This window comes from Patiria miniata, unplaced genomic scaffold (genome assembly GCF_015706575.1).
Source record: "Patiria miniata isolate m_02_andy unplaced genomic scaffold, ASM1570657v1 HiC_scaffold_6, whole genome shotgun sequence".
Taxonomy (NCBI): Eukaryota; Metazoa; Echinodermata; class Asteroidea; order Valvatida; family Asterinidae; genus Patiria; species Patiria miniata.
In genome coordinates this window covers 6,214,368-6,230,051 of record NW_024037073.1, presented here as the reverse complement: position 1 = coordinate 6,230,051, position 15,684 = coordinate 6,214,368, and the positions used below count along the sequence as shown (strand labels likewise).

The following is a 15,684-nucleotide window of genomic DNA, read 5'->3' as shown; positions in this document are numbered from 1 at the left end:
ACATCGCCTACGACCATACTACGTTGAATACACCGGTTCTCGTCCGATCACCGAAGTTAAGCAACGTCGGGCTTGGTTAGTACTTGGATGGGAGACCGCCTGGGAATACCAGGTGTCGTAGGCTTTTTGTTTTTTGTCTGGGGGCGCTGTTAGTGCGTTGCAATTTGGGGGGTTGGCCATTTTGGGGTTCCGAATTTTTGGTGTTTTTTTATTTTTTTTGGAACGGCGGCGGCCAAGTTTGCTTCAAAACTGGCTAAAAGAAAGTTTACATCGCCTACGACCATACTACGTTGAATACACCGGTTCTCGTCCGATCACCGAAGTTAAGCAACGTCGGGCTTGGTTAGTACTTGGATGGGAGACCGCCTGGGAATACCAGGTGTCGTAGGCTTTTTGTTTTTTGTCTGGGGGCGCTGTTAGTGCGTTGCAATTTGGGGGGTTGGCCATTTTGGGGTTCCGAATTTTTGGTGTTTTTTTATTTTTTTGGAACGGCGGCGGCCAAGTTTGCTTCAAAACTGGCTAAAAGAAAGTTTACATCGCCTACGACCATACTACGTTGAATACACCGGTTCTCGTCCGATCACCGAAGTTAAGCAACGTCGGGCTTGGTTAGTACTTGGATGGGAGACCGCCTGGGAATACCAGGTGTCGTAGGCTTTTTGTTTTTTGTCTGGGGGCGCTGTTAGTGCGTTGCAATTTGGGGGGTTGGCCATTTTGGGGTTCCGAATTTTTGGTGTTTTTTTATTTTTTTGGAACGGCGGCGGCCAAGTTTGCTTCAAAACTGGCTAAAAGAAAGTTTACATCGCCTACGACCATACTACGTTGAATACACCGGTTCTCGTCCGATCACCGAAGTTAAGCAACGTCGGGCTTGGTTAGTACTTGGATGGGAGACCGCCTGGGAATACCAGGTGTCGTAGGCTTTTTGTTTTTTGTCTGGGGGCGCTGTTAGTGCGTTGCAATTTGGGGGGTTGGCCATTTTGGGGTTCCGAATTTTTGGTGTTTTTTTATTTTTTTGGAACGGCGGCGGCCAAGTTTGCTTCAAAACTGGCTAAAAGAAAGTTTACATCGCCTACGACCATACTACGTTGAATACACCGGTTCTCGTCCGATCACCGAAGTTAAGCAACGTCGGGCTTGGTTAGTACTTGGATGGGAGACCGCCTGGGAATACCAGGTGTCGTAGGCTTTTTGTTTTTTGTCTGGGGGCGCTGTTAGTGCGTTGCAATTTGGGGGGTTGGCCATTTTGGGGTTCCGAATTTTTGGTGTTTTTTTATTTTTTTGGAACGGCGGCGGCCAAGTTTGCTTCAAAACTGGCTAAAAGAAAGTTTACATCGCCTACGACCATACTACGTTGAATACACCGGTTCTCGTCCGATCACCGAAGTTAAGCAACGTCGGGCTTGGTTAGTACTTGGATGGGAGACCGCCTGGGAATACCAGGTGTCGTAGGCTTTTTGTTTTTTGTCTGGGGGCGCTGTTAGTGCGTTGCAATTTGGGGGGTTGGCCATTTTGGGGTTCCGAATTTTTGGTGTTTTTTTATTTTTTTTGGAACGGCGGCGGCCAAGTTTGCTTCAAAACTGGCTAAAAGAAAGTTTACATCGCCTACGACCATACTACGTTGAATACACCGGTTCTCGTCCGATCACCGAAGTTAAGCAACGTCGGGCTTGGTTAGTACTTGGATGGGAGACCGCCTGGGAATACCAGGTGTCGTAGGCTTTTTGTTTTTTGTCTGGGGGCGCTGTTAGTGCGTTGCAATTTGGGGGGTTGGCCATTTTGGGGTTCCGAATTTTTGGTGTTTTTTTATTTTTTTGGAACGGCGGCGGCCAAGTTTGCTTCAAAACTGGCTAAAAGAAAGTTTACATCGCCTACGACCATACTACGTTGAATACACCGGTTCTCGTCCGATCACCGAAGTTAAGCAACGTCGGGCTTGGTTAGTACTTGGATGGGAGACCGCCTGGGAATACCAGGTGTCGTAGGCTTTTTGTTTTTTGTCTGGGGGCGCTGTTAGTGCGTTGCAATTTGGGGGGTTGGCCATTTTGGGGTTCCGAATTTTTGGTGTTTTTTTATTTTTTTTGGAACGGCGGCGGCCAAGTTTGCTTCAAAACTGGCTAAAAGAAAGTTTACATCGCCTACGACCATACTACGTTGAATACACCGGTTCTCGTCCGATCACCGAAGTTAAGCAACGTCGGGCTTGGTTAGTACTTGGATGGGAGACCGCCTGGGAATACCAGGTGTCGTAGGCTTTTTGTTTTTTGTCTGGGGGCGCTGTTAGTGCGTTGCAATTTGGGGGGTTGGCCATTTTGGGGTTCCGAATTTTTGGTGTTTTTTTATTTTTTTTGGAACGGCGGCGGCCAAGTTTGCTTCAAAACTGGCTAAAAGAAAGTTTACATCGCCTACGACCATACTACGTTGAATACACCGGTTCTCGTCCGATCACCGAAGTTAAGCAACGTCGGGCTTGGTTAGTACTTGGATGGGAGACCGCCTGGGAATACCAGGTGTCGTAGGCTTTTTGTTTTTTGTCTGGGGGCGCTGTTAGTGCGTTGCAATTTGGGGGGTTGGCCATTTTGGGGTTCCGAATTTTTGGTGTTTTTTTATTTTTTTGGAACGGCGGCGGCCAAGTTTGCTTCAAAACTGGCTAAAAGAAAGTTTACATCGCCTACGACCATACTACGTTGAATACACCGGTTCTCGTCCGATCACCGAAGTTAAGCAACGTCGGGCTTGGTTAGTACTTGGATGGGAGACCGCCTGGGAATACCAGGTGTCGTAGGCTTTTTGTTTTTTGTCTGGGGGCGCTGTTAGTGCGTTGCAATTTGGGGGGTTGGCCATTTTGGGGTTCCGAATTTTTGGTGTTTTTTTATTTTTTTGGAACGGCGGCGGCCAAGTTTGCTTCAAAACTGGCTAAAAGAAAGTTTACATCGCCTACGACCATACTACGTTGAATACACCGGTTCTCGTCCGATCACCGAAGTTAAGCAACGTCGGGCTTGGTTAGTACTTGGATGGGAGACCGCCTGGGAATACCAGGTGTCGTAGGCTTTTTGTTTTTTGTCTGGGGGCGCTGTTAGTGCGTTGCAATTTGGGGGGTTGGCCATTTTGGGGTTCCGAATTTTTGGTGTTTTTTTATTTTTTTTGGAACGGCGGCGGCCAAGTTTGCTTCAAAACTGGCTAAAAGAAAGTTTACATCGCCTACGACCATACTACGTTGAATACACCGGTTCTCGTCCGATCACCGAAGTTAAGCAACGTCGGGCTTGGTTAGTACTTGGATGGGAGACCGCCTGGGAATACCAGGTGTCGTAGGCTTTTTGTTTTTTGTCTGGGGGCGCTGTTAGTGCGTTGCAATTTGGGGGGTTGGCCATTTTGGGGTTCCGAATTTTTGGTGTTTTTTTATTTTTTTGGAACGGCGGCGGCCAAGTTTGCTTCAAAACTGGCTAAAAGAAAGTTTACATCGCCTACGACCATACTACGTTGAATACACCGGTTCTCGTCCGATCACCGAAGTTAAGCAACGTCGGGCTTGGTTAGTACTTGGATGGGAGACCGCCTGGGAATACCAGGTGTCGTAGGCTTTTTGTTTTTTGTCTGGGGGCGCTGTTAGTGCGTTGCAATTTGGGGGGTTGGCCATTTTGGGGTTCCGAATTTTTGGTGTTTTTTTATTTTTTTGGAACGGCGGCGGCCAAGTTTGCTTCAAAACTGGCTAAAAGAAAGTTTACATCGCCTACGACCATACTACGTTGAATACACCGGTTCTCGTCCGATCACCGAAGTTAAGCAACGTCGGGCTTGGTTAGTACTTGGATGGGAGACCGCCTGGGAATACCAGGTGTCGTAGGCTTTTTGTTTTTTGTCTGGGGGCGCTGTTAGTGCGTTGCAATTTGGGGGGTTGGCCATTTTGGGGTTCCGAATTTTTGGTGTTTTTTTATTTTTTTGGAACGGCGGCGGCCAAGTTTGCTTCAAAACTGGCTAAAAGAAAGTTTACATCGCCTACGACCATACTACGTTGAATACACCGGTTCTCGTCCGATCACCGAAGTTAAGCAACGTCGGGCTTGGTTAGTACTTGGATGGGAGACCGCCTGGGAATACCAGGTGTCGTAGGCTTTTTGTTTTTTGTCTGGGGGCGCTGTTAGTGCGTTGCAATTTGGGGGGTTGGCCATTTTGGGGTTCCGAATTTTTGGTGTTTTTTTATTTTTTTGGAACGGCGGCGGCCAAGTTTGCTTCAAAACTGGCTAAAAGAAAGTTTACATCGCCTACGACCATACTACGTTGAATACACCGGTTCTCGTCCGATCACCGAAGTTAAGCAACGTCGGGCTTGGTTAGTACTTGGATGGGAGACCGCCTGGGAATACCAGGTGTCGTAGGCTTTTTGTTTTTTGTCTGGGGGCGCTGTTAGTGCGTTGCAATTTGGGGGGTTGGCCATTTTGGGGTTCCGAATTTTTGGTGTTTTTTTATTTTTTTGGAACGGCGGCGGCCAAGTTTGCTTCAAAACTGGCTAAAAGAAAGTTTACATCGCCTACGACCATACTACGTTGAATACACCGGTTCTCGTCCGATCACCGAAGTTAAGCAACGTCGGGCTTGGTTAGTACTTGGATGGGAGACCGCCTGGGAATACCAGGTGTCGTAGGCTTTTTGTTTTTTGTCTGGGGGCGCTGTTAGTGCGTTGCAATTTGGGGGGTTGGCCATTTTGGGGTTCCGAATTTTTGGTGTTTTTTTATTTTTTTGGAACGGCGGCGGCCAAGTTTGCTTCAAAACTGGCTAAAAGAAAGTTTACATCGCCTACGACCATACTACGTTGAATACACCGGTTCTCGTCCGATCACCGAAGTTAAGCAACGTCGGGCTTGGTTAGTACTTGGATGGGAGACCGCCTGGGAATACCAGGTGTCGTAGGCTTTTTGTTTTTTGTCTGGGGGCGCTGTTAGTGCGTTGCAATTTGGGGGGTTGGCCATTTTGGGGTTCCGAATTTTTGGTGTTTTTTTATTTTTTTGGAACGGCGGCGGCCAAGTTTGCTTCAAAACTGGCTAAAAGAAAGTTTACATCGCCTACGACCATACTACGTTGAATACACCGGTTCTCGTCCGATCACCGAAGTTAAGCAACGTCGGGCTTGGTTAGTACTTGGATGGGAGACCGCCTGGGAATACCAGGTGTCGTAGGCTTTTTGTTTTTTGTCTGGGGGCGCTGTTAGTGCGTTGCAATTTGGGGGGTTGGCCATTTTGGGGTTCCGAATTTTTGGTGTTTTTTTATTTTTTTGGAACGGCGGCGGCCAAGTTTGCTTCAAAACTGGCTAAAAGAAAGTTTACATCGCCTACGACCATACTACGTTGAATACACCGGTTCTCGTCCGATCACCGAAGTTAAGCAACGTCGGGCTTGGTTAGTACTTGGATGGGAGACCGCCTGGGAATACCAGGTGTCGTAGGCTTTTTGTTTTTTGTCTGGGGGCGCTGTTAGTGCGTTGCAATTTGGGGGGTTGGCCATTTTGGGGTTCCGAATTTTTGGTGTTTTTTTATTTTTTTTGGAACGGCGGCGGCCAAGTTTGCTTCAAAACTGGCTAAAAGAAAGTTTACATCGCCTACGACCATACTACGTTGAATACACCGGTTCTCGTCCGATCACCGAAGTTAAGCAACGTCGGGCTTGGTTAGTACTTGGATGGGAGACCGCCTGGGAATACCAGGTGTCGTAGGCTTTTTGTTTTTTGTCTGGGGGCGCTGTTAGTGCGTTGCAATTTGGGGGGTTGGCCATTTTGGGGTTCCGAATTTTTGGTGTTTTTTTATTTTTTTGGAACGGCGGCGGCCAAGTTTGCTTCAAAACTGGCTAAAAGAAAGTTTACATCGCCTACGACCATACTACGTTGAATACACCGGTTCTCGTCCGATCACCGAAGTTAAGCAACGTCGGGCTTGGTTAGTACTTGGATGGGAGACCGCCTGGGAATACCAGGTGTCGTAGGCTTTTTGTTTTTTGTCTGGGGGCGCTGTTAGTGCGTTGCAATTTGGGGGGTTGGCCATTTTGGGGTTCCGAATTTTTGGTGTTTTTTTATTTTTTTGGAACGGCGGCGGCCAAGTTTGCTTCAAAACTGGCTAAAAGAAAGTTTACATCGCCTACGACCATACTACGTTGAATACACCGGTTCTCGTCCGATCACCGAAGTTAAGCAACGTCGGGCTTGGTTAGTACTTGGATGGGAGACCGCCTGGGAATACCAGGTGTCGTAGGCTTTTTGTTTTTTGTCTGGGGGCGCTGTTAGTGCGTTGCAATTTGGGGGGTTGGCCATTTTGGGGTTCCGAATTTTTGGTGTTTTTTTATTTTTTTGGAACGGCGGCGGCCAAGTTTGCTTCAAAACTGGCTAAAAGAAAGTTTACATCGCCTACGACCATACTACGTTGAATACACCGGTTCTCGTCCGATCACCGAAGTTAAGCAACGTCGGGCTTGGTTAGTACTTGGATGGGAGACCGCCTGGGAATACCAGGTGTCGTAGGCTTTTTGTTTTTTGTCTGGGGGCGCTGTTAGTGCGTTGCAATTTGGGGGGTTGGCCATTTTGGGGTTCCGAATTTTTGGTGTTTTTTTATTTTTTTGGAAACGGCGGCGGCCAAGTTTGCTTCAAAACTGGCTAAAAGAAAGTTTACATCGCCTACGACCATACTACGTTGAATACACCGGTTCTCGTCCGATCACCGAAGTTAAGCAACGTCGGGCTTGGTTAGTACTTGGATGGGAGACCGCCTGGGAATACCAGGTGTCGTAGGCTTTTTGTTTTTTGTCTGGGGGCGCTGTTAGTGCGTTGCAATTTGGGGGGTTGGCCATTTTGGGGTTCCGAATTTTTGGTGTTTTTTTATTTTTTTGGAACGGCGGCGGCCAAGTTTGCTTCAAAACTGGCTAAAAGAAAGTTTACATCGCCTACGACCATACTACGTTGAATACACCGGTTCTCGTCCGATCACCGAAGTTAAGCAACGTCGGGCTTGGTTAGTACTTGGATGGGAGACCGCCTGGGAATACCAGGTGTCGTAGGCTTTTTGTTTTTTGTCTGGGGGCGCTGTTAGTGCGTTGCAATTTGGGGGGTTGGCCATTTTGGGGTTCCGAATTTTTGGTGTTTTTTTATTTTTTTGGAACGGCGGCGGCCAAGTTTGCTTCAAAACTGGCTAAAAGAAAGTTTACATCGCCTACGACCATACTACGTTGAATACACCGGTTCTCGTCCGATCACCGAAGTTAAGCAACGTCGGGCTTGGTTAGTACTTGGATGGGAGACCGCCTGGGAATACCAGGTGTCGTAGGCTTTTTGTTTTTTGTCTGGGGGCGCTGTTAGTGCGTTGCAATTTGGGGGGTTGGCCATTTTGGGGTTCCGAATTTTTGGTGTTTTTTTTTTTTTTTGGAACGGCGGCGGCCAAGTTTGCTTCAAAACTGGCTAAAAGAAAGTTTACATCGCCTACGACCATACTACGTTGAATACACCGGTTCTCGTCCGATCACCGAAGTTAAGCAACGTCGGGCTTGGTTAGTACTTGGATGGGAGACCGCCTGGGAATACCAGGTGTCGTAGGCTTTTTGTTTTTTGTCTGGGGGCGCTGTTAGTGCGTTGCAATTTGGGGGGTTGGCCATTTTGGGGTTCCGAATTTTTGGTGTTTTTTTATTTTTTTGGAACGGCGGCGGCCAAGTTTGCTTCAAAACTGGCTAAAAGAAAGTTTACATCGCCTACGACCATACTACGTTGAATACACCGGTTCTCGTCCGATCACCGAAGTTAAGCAACGTCGGGCTTGGTTAGTACTTGGATGGGAGACCGCCTGGGAATACCAGGTGTCGTAGGCTTTTTGTTTTTTGTCTGGGGGCGCTGTTAGTGCGTTGCAATTTGGGGGGTTGGCCATTTTGGGGTTCCGAATTTTTGGTGTTTTTTTATTTTTTTGGAACGGCGGCGGCCAAGTTTGCTTCAAAACTGGCTAAAAGAAAGTTTACATCGCCTACGACCATACTACGTTGAATACACCGGTTCTCGTCCGATCACCGAAGTTAAGCAACGTCGGGCTTGGTTAGTACTTGGATGGGAGACCGCCTGGGAATACCAGGTGTCGTAGGCTTTTTGTTTTTTGTCTGGGGGCGCTGTTAGTGCGTTGCAATTTGGGGGGTTGGCCATTTTGGGGTTCCGAATTTTTGGTGTTTTTTTATTTTTTTGGAACGGCGGCGGCCAAGTTTGCTTCAAAACTGGCTAAAAGAAAGTTTACATCGCCTACGACCATACTACGTTGAATACACCGGTTCTCGTCCGATCACCGAAGTTAAGCAACGTCGGGCTTGGTTAGTACTTGGATGGGAGACCGCCTGGGAATACCAGGTGTCGTAGGCTTTTTGTTTTTTGTCTGGGGGCGCTGTTAGTGCGTTGCAATTTGGGGGGTTGGCCATTTTGGGGTTCCGAATTTTTGGTGTTTTTTTATTTTTTTTGGAACGGCGGCGGCCAAGTTTGCTTCAAAACTGGCTAAAAGAAAGTTTACATCGCCTACGACCATACTACGTTGAATACACCGGTTCTCGTCCGATCACCGAAGTTAAGCAACGTCGGGCTTGGTTAGTACTTGGATGGGAGACCGCCTGGGAATACCAGGTGTCGTAGGCTTTTTGTTTTTTGTCTGGGGGCGCTGTTAGTGCGTTGCAATTTGGGGGGTTGGCCATTTTGGGGTTCCGAATTTTTGGTGTTTTTTTATTTTTTTGGAACGGCGGCGGCCAAGTTTGCTTCAAAACTGGCTAAAAGAAAGTTTACATCGCCTACGACCATACTACGTTGAATACACCGGTTCTCGTCCGATCACCGAAGTTAAGCAACGTCGGGCTTGGTTAGTACTTGGATGGGAGACCGCCTGGGAATACCAGGTGTCGTAGGCTTTTTGTTTTTTGTCTGGGGGCGCTGTTAGTGCGTTGCAATTTGGGGGGTTGGCCATTTTGGGGTTCCGAATTTTTGGTGTTTTTTTATTTTTTTGGAACGGCGGCGGCCAAGTTTGCTTCAAAACTGGCTAAAAGAAAGTTTACATCGCCTACGACCATACTACGTTGAATACACCGGTTCTCGTCCGATCACCGAAGTTAAGCAACGTCGGGCTTGGTTAGTACTTGGATGGGAGACCGCCTGGGAATACCAGGTGTCGTAGGCTTTTTGTTTTTTGTCTGGGGGCGCTGTTAGTGCGTTGCAATTTGGGGGGTTGGCCATTTTGGGGTTCCGAATTTTTGGTGTTTTTTTATTTTTTTGGAACGGCGGCGGCCAAGTTTGCTTCAAAACTGGCTAAAAGAAAGTTTACATCGCCTACGACCATACTACGTTGAATACACCGGTTCTCGTCCGATCACCGAAGTTAAGCAACGTCGGGCTTGGTTAGTACTTGGATGGGAGACCGCCTGGGAATACCAGGTGTCGTAGGCTTTTTGTTTTTTGTCTGGGGGCGCTGTTAGTGCGTTGCAATTTGGGGGGTTGGCCATTTTGGGGTTCCGAATTTTTGGTGTTTTTTTATTTTTTTGGAACGGCGGCGGCCAAGTTTGCTTCAAAACTGGCTAAAAGAAAGTTTACATCGCCTACGACCATACTACGTTGAATACACCGGTTCTCGTCCGATCACCGAAGTTAAGCAACGTCGGGCTTGGTTAGTACTTGGATGGGAGACCGCCTGGGAATACCAGGTGTCGTAGGCTTTTTGTTTTTTGTCTGGGGGCGCTGTTAGTGCGTTGCAATTTGGGGGGTTGGCCATTTTGGGGTTCCGAATTTTTGGTGTTTTTTTATTTTTTTGGAACGGCGGCGGCCAAGTTTGCTTCAAAACTGGCTAAAAGAAAGTTTACATCGCCTACGACCATACTACGTTGAATACACCGGTTCTCGTCCGATCACCGAAGTTAAGCAACGTCGGGCTTGGTTAGTACTTGGATGGGAGACCGCCTGGGAATACCAGGTGTCGTAGGCTTTTTGTTTTTTGTCTGGGGGCGCTGTTAGTGCGTTGCAATTTGGGGGGTTGGCCATTTTGGGGTTCCGAATTTTTGGTGTTTTTTTATTTTTTTTGGAACGGCGGCGGCCAAGTTTGCTTCAAAACTGGCTAAAAGAAAGTTTACATCGCCTACGACCATACTACGTTGAATACACCGGTTCTCGTCCGATCACCGAAGTTAAGCAACGTCGGGCTTGGTTAGTACTTGGATGGGAGACCGCCTGGGAATACCAGGTGTCGTAGGCTTTTTGTTTTTTGTCTGGGGGCGCTGTTAGTGCGTTGCAATTTGGGGGGTTGGCCATTTTGGGGTTCCGAATTTTTGGTGTTTTTTTATTTTTTTGGAACGGCGGCGGCCAAGTTTGCTTCAAAACTGGCTAAAAGAAAGTTTACATCGCCTACGACCATACTACGTTGAATACACCGGTTCTCGTCCGATCACCGAAGTTAAGCAACGTCGGGCTTGGTTAGTACTTGGATGGGAGACCGCCTGGGAATACCAGGTGTCGTAGGCTTTTTGTTTTTTGTCTGGGGGCGCTGTTAGTGCGTTGCAATTTGGGGGGTTGGCCATTTTGGGGTTCCGAATTTTTGGTGTTTTTTTATTTTTTTGGAACGGCGGCGGCCAAGTTTGCTTCAAAACTGGCTAAAAGAAAGTTTACATCGCCTACGACCATACTACGTTGAATACACCGGTTCTCGTCCGATCACCGAAGTTAAGCAACGTCGGGCTTGGTTAGTACTTGGATGGGAGACCGCCTGGGAATACCAGGTGTCGTAGGCTTTTTGTTTTTTGTCTGGGGGCGCTGTTAGTGCGTTGCAATTTGGGGGGTTGGCCATTTTGGGGTTCCGAATTTTTGGTGTTTTTTTATTTTTTTGGAACGGCGGCGGCCAAGTTTGCTTCAAAACTGGCTAAAAGAAAGTTTACATCGCCTACGACCATACTACGTTGAATACACCGGTTCTCGTCCGATCACCGAAGTTAAGCAACGTCGGGCTTGGTTAGTACTTGGATGGGAGACCGCCTGGGAATACCAGGTGTCGTAGGCTTTTTGTTTTTTGTCTGGGGGCGCTGTTAGTGCGTTGCAATTTGGGGGGTTGGCCATTTTGGGGTTCCGAATTTTTGGTGTTTTTTTATTTTTTTGGAACGGCGGCGGCCAAGTTTGCTTCAAAACTGGCTAAAAGAAAGTTTACATCGCCTACGACCATACTACGTTGAATACACCGGTTCTCGTCCGATCACCGAAGTTAAGCAACGTCGGGCTTGGTTAGTACTTGGATGGGAGACCGCCTGGGAATACCAGGTGTCGTAGGCTTTTTGTTTTTTGTCTGGGGGCGCTGTTAGTGCGTTGCAATTTGGGGGGTTGGCCATTTTGGGGTTCCGAATTTTTGGTGTTTTTTTATTTTTTTGGAACGGCGGCGGCCAAGTTTGCTTCAAAACTGGCTAAAAGAAAGTTTACATCGCCTACGACCATACTACGTTGAATACACCGGTTCTCGTCCGATCACCGAAGTTAAGCAACGTCGGGCTTGGTTAGTACTTGGATGGGAGACCGCCTGGGAATACCAGGTGTCGTAGGCTTTTTGTTTTTTGTCTGGGGGCGCTGTTAGTGCGTTGCAATTTGGGGGGTTGGCCATTTTGGGGTTCCGAATTTTTGGTGTTTTTTTATTTTTTTGGAACGGCGGCGGCCAAGTTTGCTTCAAAACTGGCTAAAAGAAAGTTTACATCGCCTACGACCATACTACGTTGAATACACCGGTTCTCGTCCGATCACCGAAGTTAAGCAACGTCGGGCTTGGTTAGTACTTGGATGGGAGACCGCCTGGGAATACCAGGTGTCGTAGGCTTTTTGTTTTTTGTCTGGGGGCGCTGTTAGTGCGTTGCAATTTGGGGGGTTGGCCATTTTGGGGTTCCGAATTTTTGGTGTTTTTTTATTTTTTTTGGAACGGCGGCGGCCAAGTTTGCTTCAAAACTGGCTAAAAGAAAGTTTACATCGCCTACGACCATACTACGTTGAATACACCGGTTCTCGTCCGATCACCGAAGTTAAGCAACGTCGGGCTTGGTTAGTACTTGGATGGGAGACCGCCTGGGAATACCAGGTGTCGTAGGCTTTTTGTTTTTTGTCTGGGGGCGCTGTTAGTGCGTTGCAATTTGGGGGGTTGGCCATTTTGGGGTTCCGAATTTTTGGTGTTTTTTTATTTTTTTGGAACGGCGGCGGCCAAGTTTGCTTCAAAACTGGCTAAAAGAAAGTTTACATCGCCTACGACCATACTACGTTGAATACACCGGTTCTCGTCCGATCACCGAAGTTAAGCAACGTCGGGCTTGGTTAGTACTTGGATGGGAGACCGCCTGGGAATACCAGGTGTCGTAGGCTTTTTGTTTTTTGTCTGGGGGCGCTGTTAGTGCGTTGCAATTTGGGGGGTTGGCCATTTTGGGGTTCCGAATTTTTGGTGTTTTTTTATTTTTTTTGGAACGGCGGCGGCCAAGTTTGCTTCAAAACTGGCTAAAAGAAAGTTTACATCGCCTACGACCATACTACGTTGAATACACCGGTTCTCGTCCGATCACCGAAGTTAAGCAACGTCGGGCTTGGTTAGTACTTGGATGGGAGACCGCCTGGGAATACCAGGTGTCGTAGGCTTTTTGTTTTTTGTCTGGGGGCGCTGTTAGTGCGTTGCAATTTGGGGGGTTGGCCATTTTGGGGTTCCGAATTTTTGGTGTTTTTTTATTTTTTTGGAACGGCGGCGGCCAAGTTTGCTTCAAAACTGGCTAAAAGAAAGTTTACATCGCCTACGACCATACTACGTTGAATACACCGGTTCTCGTCCGATCACCGAAGTTAAGCAACGTCGGGCTTGGTTAGTACTTGGATGGGAGACCGCCTGGGAATACCAGGTGTCGTAGGCTTTTTGTTTTTTGTCTGGGGGCGCTGTTAGTGCGTTGCAATTTGGGGGGTTGGCCATTTTGGGGTTCCGAATTTTTGGTGTTTTTTTATTTTTTTGGAACGGCGGCGGCCAAGTTTGCTTCAAAACTGGCTAAAAGAAAGTTTACATCGCCTACGACCATACTACGTTGAATACACCGGTTCTCGTCCGATCACCGAAGTTAAGCAACGTCGGGCTTGGTTAGTACTTGGATGGGAGACCGCCTGGGAATACCAGGTGTCGTAGGCTTTTTGTTTTTTGTCTGGGGGCGCTGTTAGTGCGTTGCAATTTGGGGGGTTGGCCATTTTGGGGTTCCGAATTTTTGGTGTTTTTTTATTTTTTTGGAACGGCGGCGGCCAAGTTTGCTTCAAAACTGGCTAAAAGAAAGTTTACATCGCCTACGACCATACTACGTTGAATACACCGGTTCTCGTCCGATCACCGAAGTTAAGCAACGTCGGGCTTGGTTAGTACTTGGATGGGAGACCGCCTGGGAATACCAGGTGTCGTAGGCTTTTTGTTTTTTGTCTGGGGGCGCTGTTAGTGCGTTGCAATTTGGGGGGTTGGCCATTTTGGGGTTCCGAATTTTTGGTGTTTTTTTATTTTTTTTGAACGGCGGCGGCCAAGTTTGCTTCAAAACTGGCTAAAAGAAAGTTTACATCGCCTACGACCATACTACGTTGAATACACCGGTTCTCGTCCGATCACCGAAGTTAAGCAACGTCGGGCTTGGTTAGTACTTGGATGGGAGACCGCCTGGGAATACCAGGTGTCGTAGGCTTTTTGTTTTTTGTCTGGGGGCGCTGTTAGTGCGTTGCAATTTGGGGGGTTGGCCATTTTGGGGTTCCGAATTTTTGGTGTTTTTTTATTTTTTTGGAACGGCGGCGGCCAAGTTTGCTTCAAAACTGGCTAAAAGAAAGTTTACATCGCCTACGACCATACTACGTTGAATACACCGGTTCTCGTCCGATCACCGAAGTTAAGCAACGTCGGGCTTGGTTAGTACTTGGATGGGAGACCGCCTGGGAATACCAGGTGTCGTAGGCTTTTTGTTTTTTGTCTGGGGGCGCTGTTAGTGCGTTGCAATTTGGGGGGTTGGCCATTTTGGGGTTCCGAATTTTTGGTGTTTTTTTATTTTTTTGGAACGGCGGCGGCCAAGTTTGCTTCAAAACTGGCTAAAAGAAAGTTTACATCGCCTACGACCATACTACGTTGAATACACCGGTTCTCGTCCGATCACCGAAGTTAAGCAACGTCGGGCTTGGTTAGTACTTGGATGGGAGACCGCCTGGGAATACCAGGTGTCGTAGGCTTTTTGTTTTTTGTCTGGGGGCGCTGTTAGTGCGTTGCAATTTGGGGGGTTGGCCATTTTGGGGTTCCGAATTTTTGGTGTTTTTTTATTTTTTTGGAACGGCGGCGGCCAAGTTTGCTTCAAAACTGGCTAAAAGAAAGTTTACATCGCCTACGACCATACTACGTTGAATACACCGGTTCTCGTCCGATCACCGAAGTTAAGCAACGTCGGGCTTGGTTAGTACTTGGATGGGAGACCGCCTGGGAATACCAGGTGTCGTAGGCTTTTTGTTTTTTGTCTGGGGGCGCTGTTAGTGCGTTGCAATTTGGGGGGTTGGCCATTTTGGGGTTCCGAATTTTTGGTGTTTTTTTATTTTTTTGGAACGGCGGCGGCCAAGTTTGCTTCAAAACTGGCTAAAAGAAAGTTTACATCGCCTACGACCATACTACGTTGAATACACCGGTTCTCGTCCGATCACCGAAGTTAAGCAACGTCGGGCTTGGTTAGTACTTGGATGGGAGACCGCCTGGGAATACCAGGTGTCGTAGGCTTTTTGTTTTTTGTCTGGGGGCGCTGTTAGTGCGTTGCAATTTGGGGGGTTGGCCATTTTGGGGTTCCGAATTTTTGGTGTTTTTTTATTTTTTTGGAACGGCGGCGGCCAAGTTTGCTTCAAAACTGGCTAAAAGAAAGTTTACATCGCCTACGACCATACTACGTTGAATACACCGGTTCTCGTCCGATCACCGAAGTTAAGCAACGTCGGGCTTGGTTAGTACTTGGATGGGAGACCGCCTGGGAATACCAGGTGTCGTAGGCTTTTTGTTTTTTGTCTGGGGGCGCTGTTAGTGCGTTGCAATTTGGGGGGTTGGCCATTTTGGGGTTCCGAATTTTTGGTGTTTTTTTATTTTTTTGGAACGGCGGCGGCCAAGTTTGCTTCAAAACTGGCTAAAAGAAAGTTTACATCGCCTACGACCATACTACGTTGAATACACCGGTTCTCGTCCGATCACCGAAGTTAAGCAACGTCGGGCTTGGTTAGTACTTGGATGGGAGACCGCCTGGGAATACCAGGTGTCGTAGGCTTTTTGTTTTTTGTCTGGGGGCGCTGTTAGTGCGTTGCAATTTGGGGGGTTGGCCATTTTGGGGTTCCGAATTTTTGGTGTTTTTTTATTTTTTTGGAACGGCGGCGGCCAAGTTTGCTTCAAAACTGGCTAAAAGAAAGTTTACATCGCCTACGACCATACTACGTTGAATACACCGGTTCTCGTCCGATCACCGAAGTTAAGCAACGTCGGGCTTGGTTAGTACTTGGATGGGAGACCGCCTGGGAATACCAGGTGTCGTAGGCTTTTTGTTTTTTGTCTGGGGGCGCTGTTAGTGCGTTGCAATTTGGGGGGTTGGCCATTTTGGGGTTCCGAATTTTTGGTGTTTTTTTATTTTTTTGGAACGGCGGCGGCCAAGTTTGCTTCA

The 15,684-nt window shown here is 47.7% G+C and overlaps 59 non-coding genes across 59 annotated transcripts; all 59 read left to right on the top strand.

The window, feature by feature from the left end:
• The first annotated feature begins 5 nt into the window (after positions 1–5).
• Positions 6–124, top strand: LOC119743936. The gene has a single exon (XR_005273362.1). It is a non-coding gene; the product is annotated as a 5S ribosomal RNA (ribosomal RNA).
• A 148-nt stretch (positions 125–272) lies between these two features.
• LOC119743935 lies at positions 273–391 on the top strand. Its single transcript, XR_005273361.1, has one exon. It is a non-coding gene; the product is annotated as a 5S ribosomal RNA (ribosomal RNA).
• A 147-nt stretch (positions 392–538) lies between these two features.
• On the top strand, positions 539–657 carry LOC119743933. Its single transcript, XR_005273359.1, has one exon. It is a non-coding gene; the product is annotated as a 5S ribosomal RNA (ribosomal RNA).
• Positions 658–804: 147 nt separating this feature from the next.
• LOC119743932 lies at positions 805–923 on the top strand. The gene has a single exon (XR_005273358.1). It is a non-coding gene; the product is annotated as a 5S ribosomal RNA (ribosomal RNA).
• Positions 924–1,070: 147 nt separating this feature from the next.
• LOC119743931 lies at positions 1,071–1,189 on the top strand. Its single transcript, XR_005273357.1, has one exon. It is a non-coding gene; the product is annotated as a 5S ribosomal RNA (ribosomal RNA).
• A 147-nt stretch (positions 1,190–1,336) lies between these two features.
• On the top strand, positions 1,337–1,455 carry LOC119743930. Its single transcript, XR_005273356.1, has one exon. It is a non-coding gene; the product is annotated as a 5S ribosomal RNA (ribosomal RNA).
• A 148-nt stretch (positions 1,456–1,603) lies between these two features.
• Positions 1,604–1,722, top strand: LOC119743929. The gene has a single exon (XR_005273355.1). It is a non-coding gene; the product is annotated as a 5S ribosomal RNA (ribosomal RNA).
• A 147-nt stretch (positions 1,723–1,869) lies between these two features.
• Positions 1,870–1,988, top strand: LOC119743928. The gene has a single exon (XR_005273354.1). It is a non-coding gene; the product is annotated as a 5S ribosomal RNA (ribosomal RNA).
• A 148-nt stretch (positions 1,989–2,136) lies between these two features.
• LOC119743927 lies at positions 2,137–2,255 on the top strand. The gene has a single exon (XR_005273353.1). It is a non-coding gene; the product is annotated as a 5S ribosomal RNA (ribosomal RNA).
• Positions 2,256–2,403: 148 nt separating this feature from the next.
• Positions 2,404–2,522, top strand: LOC119743925. The gene has a single exon (XR_005273352.1). It is a non-coding gene; the product is annotated as a 5S ribosomal RNA (ribosomal RNA).
• A 147-nt stretch (positions 2,523–2,669) lies between these two features.
• On the top strand, positions 2,670–2,788 carry LOC119743924. The gene has a single exon (XR_005273351.1). It is a non-coding gene; the product is annotated as a 5S ribosomal RNA (ribosomal RNA).
• Positions 2,789–2,935: 147 nt separating this feature from the next.
• On the top strand, positions 2,936–3,054 carry LOC119743923. Its single transcript, XR_005273350.1, has one exon. It is a non-coding gene; the product is annotated as a 5S ribosomal RNA (ribosomal RNA).
• A 148-nt stretch (positions 3,055–3,202) lies between these two features.
• Positions 3,203–3,321, top strand: LOC119743921. Its single transcript, XR_005273348.1, has one exon. It is a non-coding gene; the product is annotated as a 5S ribosomal RNA (ribosomal RNA).
• A 147-nt stretch (positions 3,322–3,468) lies between these two features.
• Positions 3,469–3,587, top strand: LOC119743920. The gene has a single exon (XR_005273347.1). It is a non-coding gene; the product is annotated as a 5S ribosomal RNA (ribosomal RNA).
• A 147-nt stretch (positions 3,588–3,734) lies between these two features.
• LOC119743919 lies at positions 3,735–3,853 on the top strand. Its single transcript, XR_005273346.1, has one exon. It is a non-coding gene; the product is annotated as a 5S ribosomal RNA (ribosomal RNA).
• A 147-nt stretch (positions 3,854–4,000) lies between these two features.
• LOC119743918 lies at positions 4,001–4,119 on the top strand. Its single transcript, XR_005273345.1, has one exon. It is a non-coding gene; the product is annotated as a 5S ribosomal RNA (ribosomal RNA).
• A 147-nt stretch (positions 4,120–4,266) lies between these two features.
• LOC119743917 lies at positions 4,267–4,385 on the top strand. The gene has a single exon (XR_005273344.1). It is a non-coding gene; the product is annotated as a 5S ribosomal RNA (ribosomal RNA).
• A 147-nt stretch (positions 4,386–4,532) lies between these two features.
• Positions 4,533–4,651, top strand: LOC119743916. Its single transcript, XR_005273343.1, has one exon. It is a non-coding gene; the product is annotated as a 5S ribosomal RNA (ribosomal RNA).
• Positions 4,652–4,798: 147 nt separating this feature from the next.
• On the top strand, positions 4,799–4,917 carry LOC119743915. Its single transcript, XR_005273342.1, has one exon. It is a non-coding gene; the product is annotated as a 5S ribosomal RNA (ribosomal RNA).
• Positions 4,918–5,064: 147 nt separating this feature from the next.
• On the top strand, positions 5,065–5,183 carry LOC119743914. The gene has a single exon (XR_005273341.1). It is a non-coding gene; the product is annotated as a 5S ribosomal RNA (ribosomal RNA).
• A 147-nt stretch (positions 5,184–5,330) lies between these two features.
• On the top strand, positions 5,331–5,449 carry LOC119743913. Its single transcript, XR_005273340.1, has one exon. It is a non-coding gene; the product is annotated as a 5S ribosomal RNA (ribosomal RNA).
• A 148-nt stretch (positions 5,450–5,597) lies between these two features.
• Positions 5,598–5,716, top strand: LOC119743912. Its single transcript, XR_005273339.1, has one exon. It is a non-coding gene; the product is annotated as a 5S ribosomal RNA (ribosomal RNA).
• A 147-nt stretch (positions 5,717–5,863) lies between these two features.
• Positions 5,864–5,982, top strand: LOC119743909. Its single transcript, XR_005273337.1, has one exon. It is a non-coding gene; the product is annotated as a 5S ribosomal RNA (ribosomal RNA).
• Positions 5,983–6,129: 147 nt separating this feature from the next.
• LOC119743908 lies at positions 6,130–6,248 on the top strand. Its single transcript, XR_005273336.1, has one exon. It is a non-coding gene; the product is annotated as a 5S ribosomal RNA (ribosomal RNA).
• Positions 6,249–6,395: 147 nt separating this feature from the next.
• LOC119743907 lies at positions 6,396–6,514 on the top strand. The gene has a single exon (XR_005273335.1). It is a non-coding gene; the product is annotated as a 5S ribosomal RNA (ribosomal RNA).
• A 148-nt stretch (positions 6,515–6,662) lies between these two features.
• On the top strand, positions 6,663–6,781 carry LOC119743906. The gene has a single exon (XR_005273334.1). It is a non-coding gene; the product is annotated as a 5S ribosomal RNA (ribosomal RNA).
• Positions 6,782–6,928: 147 nt separating this feature from the next.
• Positions 6,929–7,047, top strand: LOC119743905. Its single transcript, XR_005273333.1, has one exon. It is a non-coding gene; the product is annotated as a 5S ribosomal RNA (ribosomal RNA).
• A 147-nt stretch (positions 7,048–7,194) lies between these two features.
• Positions 7,195–7,313, top strand: LOC119743904. Its single transcript, XR_005273332.1, has one exon. It is a non-coding gene; the product is annotated as a 5S ribosomal RNA (ribosomal RNA).
• A 147-nt stretch (positions 7,314–7,460) lies between these two features.
• On the top strand, positions 7,461–7,579 carry LOC119743903. The gene has a single exon (XR_005273331.1). It is a non-coding gene; the product is annotated as a 5S ribosomal RNA (ribosomal RNA).
• A 147-nt stretch (positions 7,580–7,726) lies between these two features.
• Positions 7,727–7,845, top strand: LOC119743902. The gene has a single exon (XR_005273330.1). It is a non-coding gene; the product is annotated as a 5S ribosomal RNA (ribosomal RNA).
• Positions 7,846–7,992: 147 nt separating this feature from the next.
• LOC119743901 lies at positions 7,993–8,111 on the top strand. Its single transcript, XR_005273329.1, has one exon. It is a non-coding gene; the product is annotated as a 5S ribosomal RNA (ribosomal RNA).
• Positions 8,112–8,258: 147 nt separating this feature from the next.
• LOC119743900 lies at positions 8,259–8,377 on the top strand. Its single transcript, XR_005273328.1, has one exon. It is a non-coding gene; the product is annotated as a 5S ribosomal RNA (ribosomal RNA).
• Positions 8,378–8,525: 148 nt separating this feature from the next.
• LOC119743897 lies at positions 8,526–8,644 on the top strand. The gene has a single exon (XR_005273326.1). It is a non-coding gene; the product is annotated as a 5S ribosomal RNA (ribosomal RNA).
• Positions 8,645–8,791: 147 nt separating this feature from the next.
• On the top strand, positions 8,792–8,910 carry LOC119743896. The gene has a single exon (XR_005273325.1). It is a non-coding gene; the product is annotated as a 5S ribosomal RNA (ribosomal RNA).
• A 147-nt stretch (positions 8,911–9,057) lies between these two features.
• LOC119743895 lies at positions 9,058–9,176 on the top strand. Its single transcript, XR_005273324.1, has one exon. It is a non-coding gene; the product is annotated as a 5S ribosomal RNA (ribosomal RNA).
• Positions 9,177–9,323: 147 nt separating this feature from the next.
• Positions 9,324–9,442, top strand: LOC119743894. The gene has a single exon (XR_005273323.1). It is a non-coding gene; the product is annotated as a 5S ribosomal RNA (ribosomal RNA).
• A 147-nt stretch (positions 9,443–9,589) lies between these two features.
• On the top strand, positions 9,590–9,708 carry LOC119743892. Its single transcript, XR_005273322.1, has one exon. It is a non-coding gene; the product is annotated as a 5S ribosomal RNA (ribosomal RNA).
• Positions 9,709–9,855: 147 nt separating this feature from the next.
• On the top strand, positions 9,856–9,974 carry LOC119743891. Its single transcript, XR_005273321.1, has one exon. It is a non-coding gene; the product is annotated as a 5S ribosomal RNA (ribosomal RNA).
• A 148-nt stretch (positions 9,975–10,122) lies between these two features.
• Positions 10,123–10,241, top strand: LOC119743890. The gene has a single exon (XR_005273320.1). It is a non-coding gene; the product is annotated as a 5S ribosomal RNA (ribosomal RNA).
• A 147-nt stretch (positions 10,242–10,388) lies between these two features.
• Positions 10,389–10,507, top strand: LOC119743889. Its single transcript, XR_005273319.1, has one exon. It is a non-coding gene; the product is annotated as a 5S ribosomal RNA (ribosomal RNA).
• Positions 10,508–10,654: 147 nt separating this feature from the next.
• LOC119743888 lies at positions 10,655–10,773 on the top strand. Its single transcript, XR_005273318.1, has one exon. It is a non-coding gene; the product is annotated as a 5S ribosomal RNA (ribosomal RNA).
• A 147-nt stretch (positions 10,774–10,920) lies between these two features.
• LOC119743887 lies at positions 10,921–11,039 on the top strand. Its single transcript, XR_005273317.1, has one exon. It is a non-coding gene; the product is annotated as a 5S ribosomal RNA (ribosomal RNA).
• A 147-nt stretch (positions 11,040–11,186) lies between these two features.
• Positions 11,187–11,305, top strand: LOC119743885. Its single transcript, XR_005273315.1, has one exon. It is a non-coding gene; the product is annotated as a 5S ribosomal RNA (ribosomal RNA).
• Positions 11,306–11,452: 147 nt separating this feature from the next.
• LOC119743884 lies at positions 11,453–11,571 on the top strand. Its single transcript, XR_005273314.1, has one exon. It is a non-coding gene; the product is annotated as a 5S ribosomal RNA (ribosomal RNA).
• Positions 11,572–11,718: 147 nt separating this feature from the next.
• LOC119743883 lies at positions 11,719–11,837 on the top strand. The gene has a single exon (XR_005273313.1). It is a non-coding gene; the product is annotated as a 5S ribosomal RNA (ribosomal RNA).
• A 148-nt stretch (positions 11,838–11,985) lies between these two features.
• Positions 11,986–12,104, top strand: LOC119743882. The gene has a single exon (XR_005273312.1). It is a non-coding gene; the product is annotated as a 5S ribosomal RNA (ribosomal RNA).
• A 147-nt stretch (positions 12,105–12,251) lies between these two features.
• Positions 12,252–12,370, top strand: LOC119743881. Its single transcript, XR_005273311.1, has one exon. It is a non-coding gene; the product is annotated as a 5S ribosomal RNA (ribosomal RNA).
• Positions 12,371–12,518: 148 nt separating this feature from the next.
• Positions 12,519–12,637, top strand: LOC119743880. The gene has a single exon (XR_005273310.1). It is a non-coding gene; the product is annotated as a 5S ribosomal RNA (ribosomal RNA).
• Positions 12,638–12,784: 147 nt separating this feature from the next.
• Positions 12,785–12,903, top strand: LOC119743879. Its single transcript, XR_005273309.1, has one exon. It is a non-coding gene; the product is annotated as a 5S ribosomal RNA (ribosomal RNA).
• A 147-nt stretch (positions 12,904–13,050) lies between these two features.
• Positions 13,051–13,169, top strand: LOC119743878. The gene has a single exon (XR_005273308.1). It is a non-coding gene; the product is annotated as a 5S ribosomal RNA (ribosomal RNA).
• Positions 13,170–13,316: 147 nt separating this feature from the next.
• On the top strand, positions 13,317–13,435 carry LOC119743876. The gene has a single exon (XR_005273307.1). It is a non-coding gene; the product is annotated as a 5S ribosomal RNA (ribosomal RNA).
• A 147-nt stretch (positions 13,436–13,582) lies between these two features.
• LOC119743875 lies at positions 13,583–13,701 on the top strand. The gene has a single exon (XR_005273306.1). It is a non-coding gene; the product is annotated as a 5S ribosomal RNA (ribosomal RNA).
• Positions 13,702–13,848: 147 nt separating this feature from the next.
• Positions 13,849–13,967, top strand: LOC119743873. Its single transcript, XR_005273304.1, has one exon. It is a non-coding gene; the product is annotated as a 5S ribosomal RNA (ribosomal RNA).
• A 147-nt stretch (positions 13,968–14,114) lies between these two features.
• Positions 14,115–14,233, top strand: LOC119743872. The gene has a single exon (XR_005273303.1). It is a non-coding gene; the product is annotated as a 5S ribosomal RNA (ribosomal RNA).
• Positions 14,234–14,380: 147 nt separating this feature from the next.
• Positions 14,381–14,499, top strand: LOC119743871. The gene has a single exon (XR_005273302.1). It is a non-coding gene; the product is annotated as a 5S ribosomal RNA (ribosomal RNA).
• Positions 14,500–14,646: 147 nt separating this feature from the next.
• LOC119743870 lies at positions 14,647–14,765 on the top strand. The gene has a single exon (XR_005273301.1). It is a non-coding gene; the product is annotated as a 5S ribosomal RNA (ribosomal RNA).
• Positions 14,766–14,912: 147 nt separating this feature from the next.
• LOC119743869 lies at positions 14,913–15,031 on the top strand. The gene has a single exon (XR_005273300.1). It is a non-coding gene; the product is annotated as a 5S ribosomal RNA (ribosomal RNA).
• A 147-nt stretch (positions 15,032–15,178) lies between these two features.
• On the top strand, positions 15,179–15,297 carry LOC119743867. The gene has a single exon (XR_005273298.1). It is a non-coding gene; the product is annotated as a 5S ribosomal RNA (ribosomal RNA).
• A 147-nt stretch (positions 15,298–15,444) lies between these two features.
• Positions 15,445–15,563, top strand: LOC119743866. Its single transcript, XR_005273297.1, has one exon. It is a non-coding gene; the product is annotated as a 5S ribosomal RNA (ribosomal RNA).
• Positions 15,564–15,684: the final 121 nt, after the last annotated feature.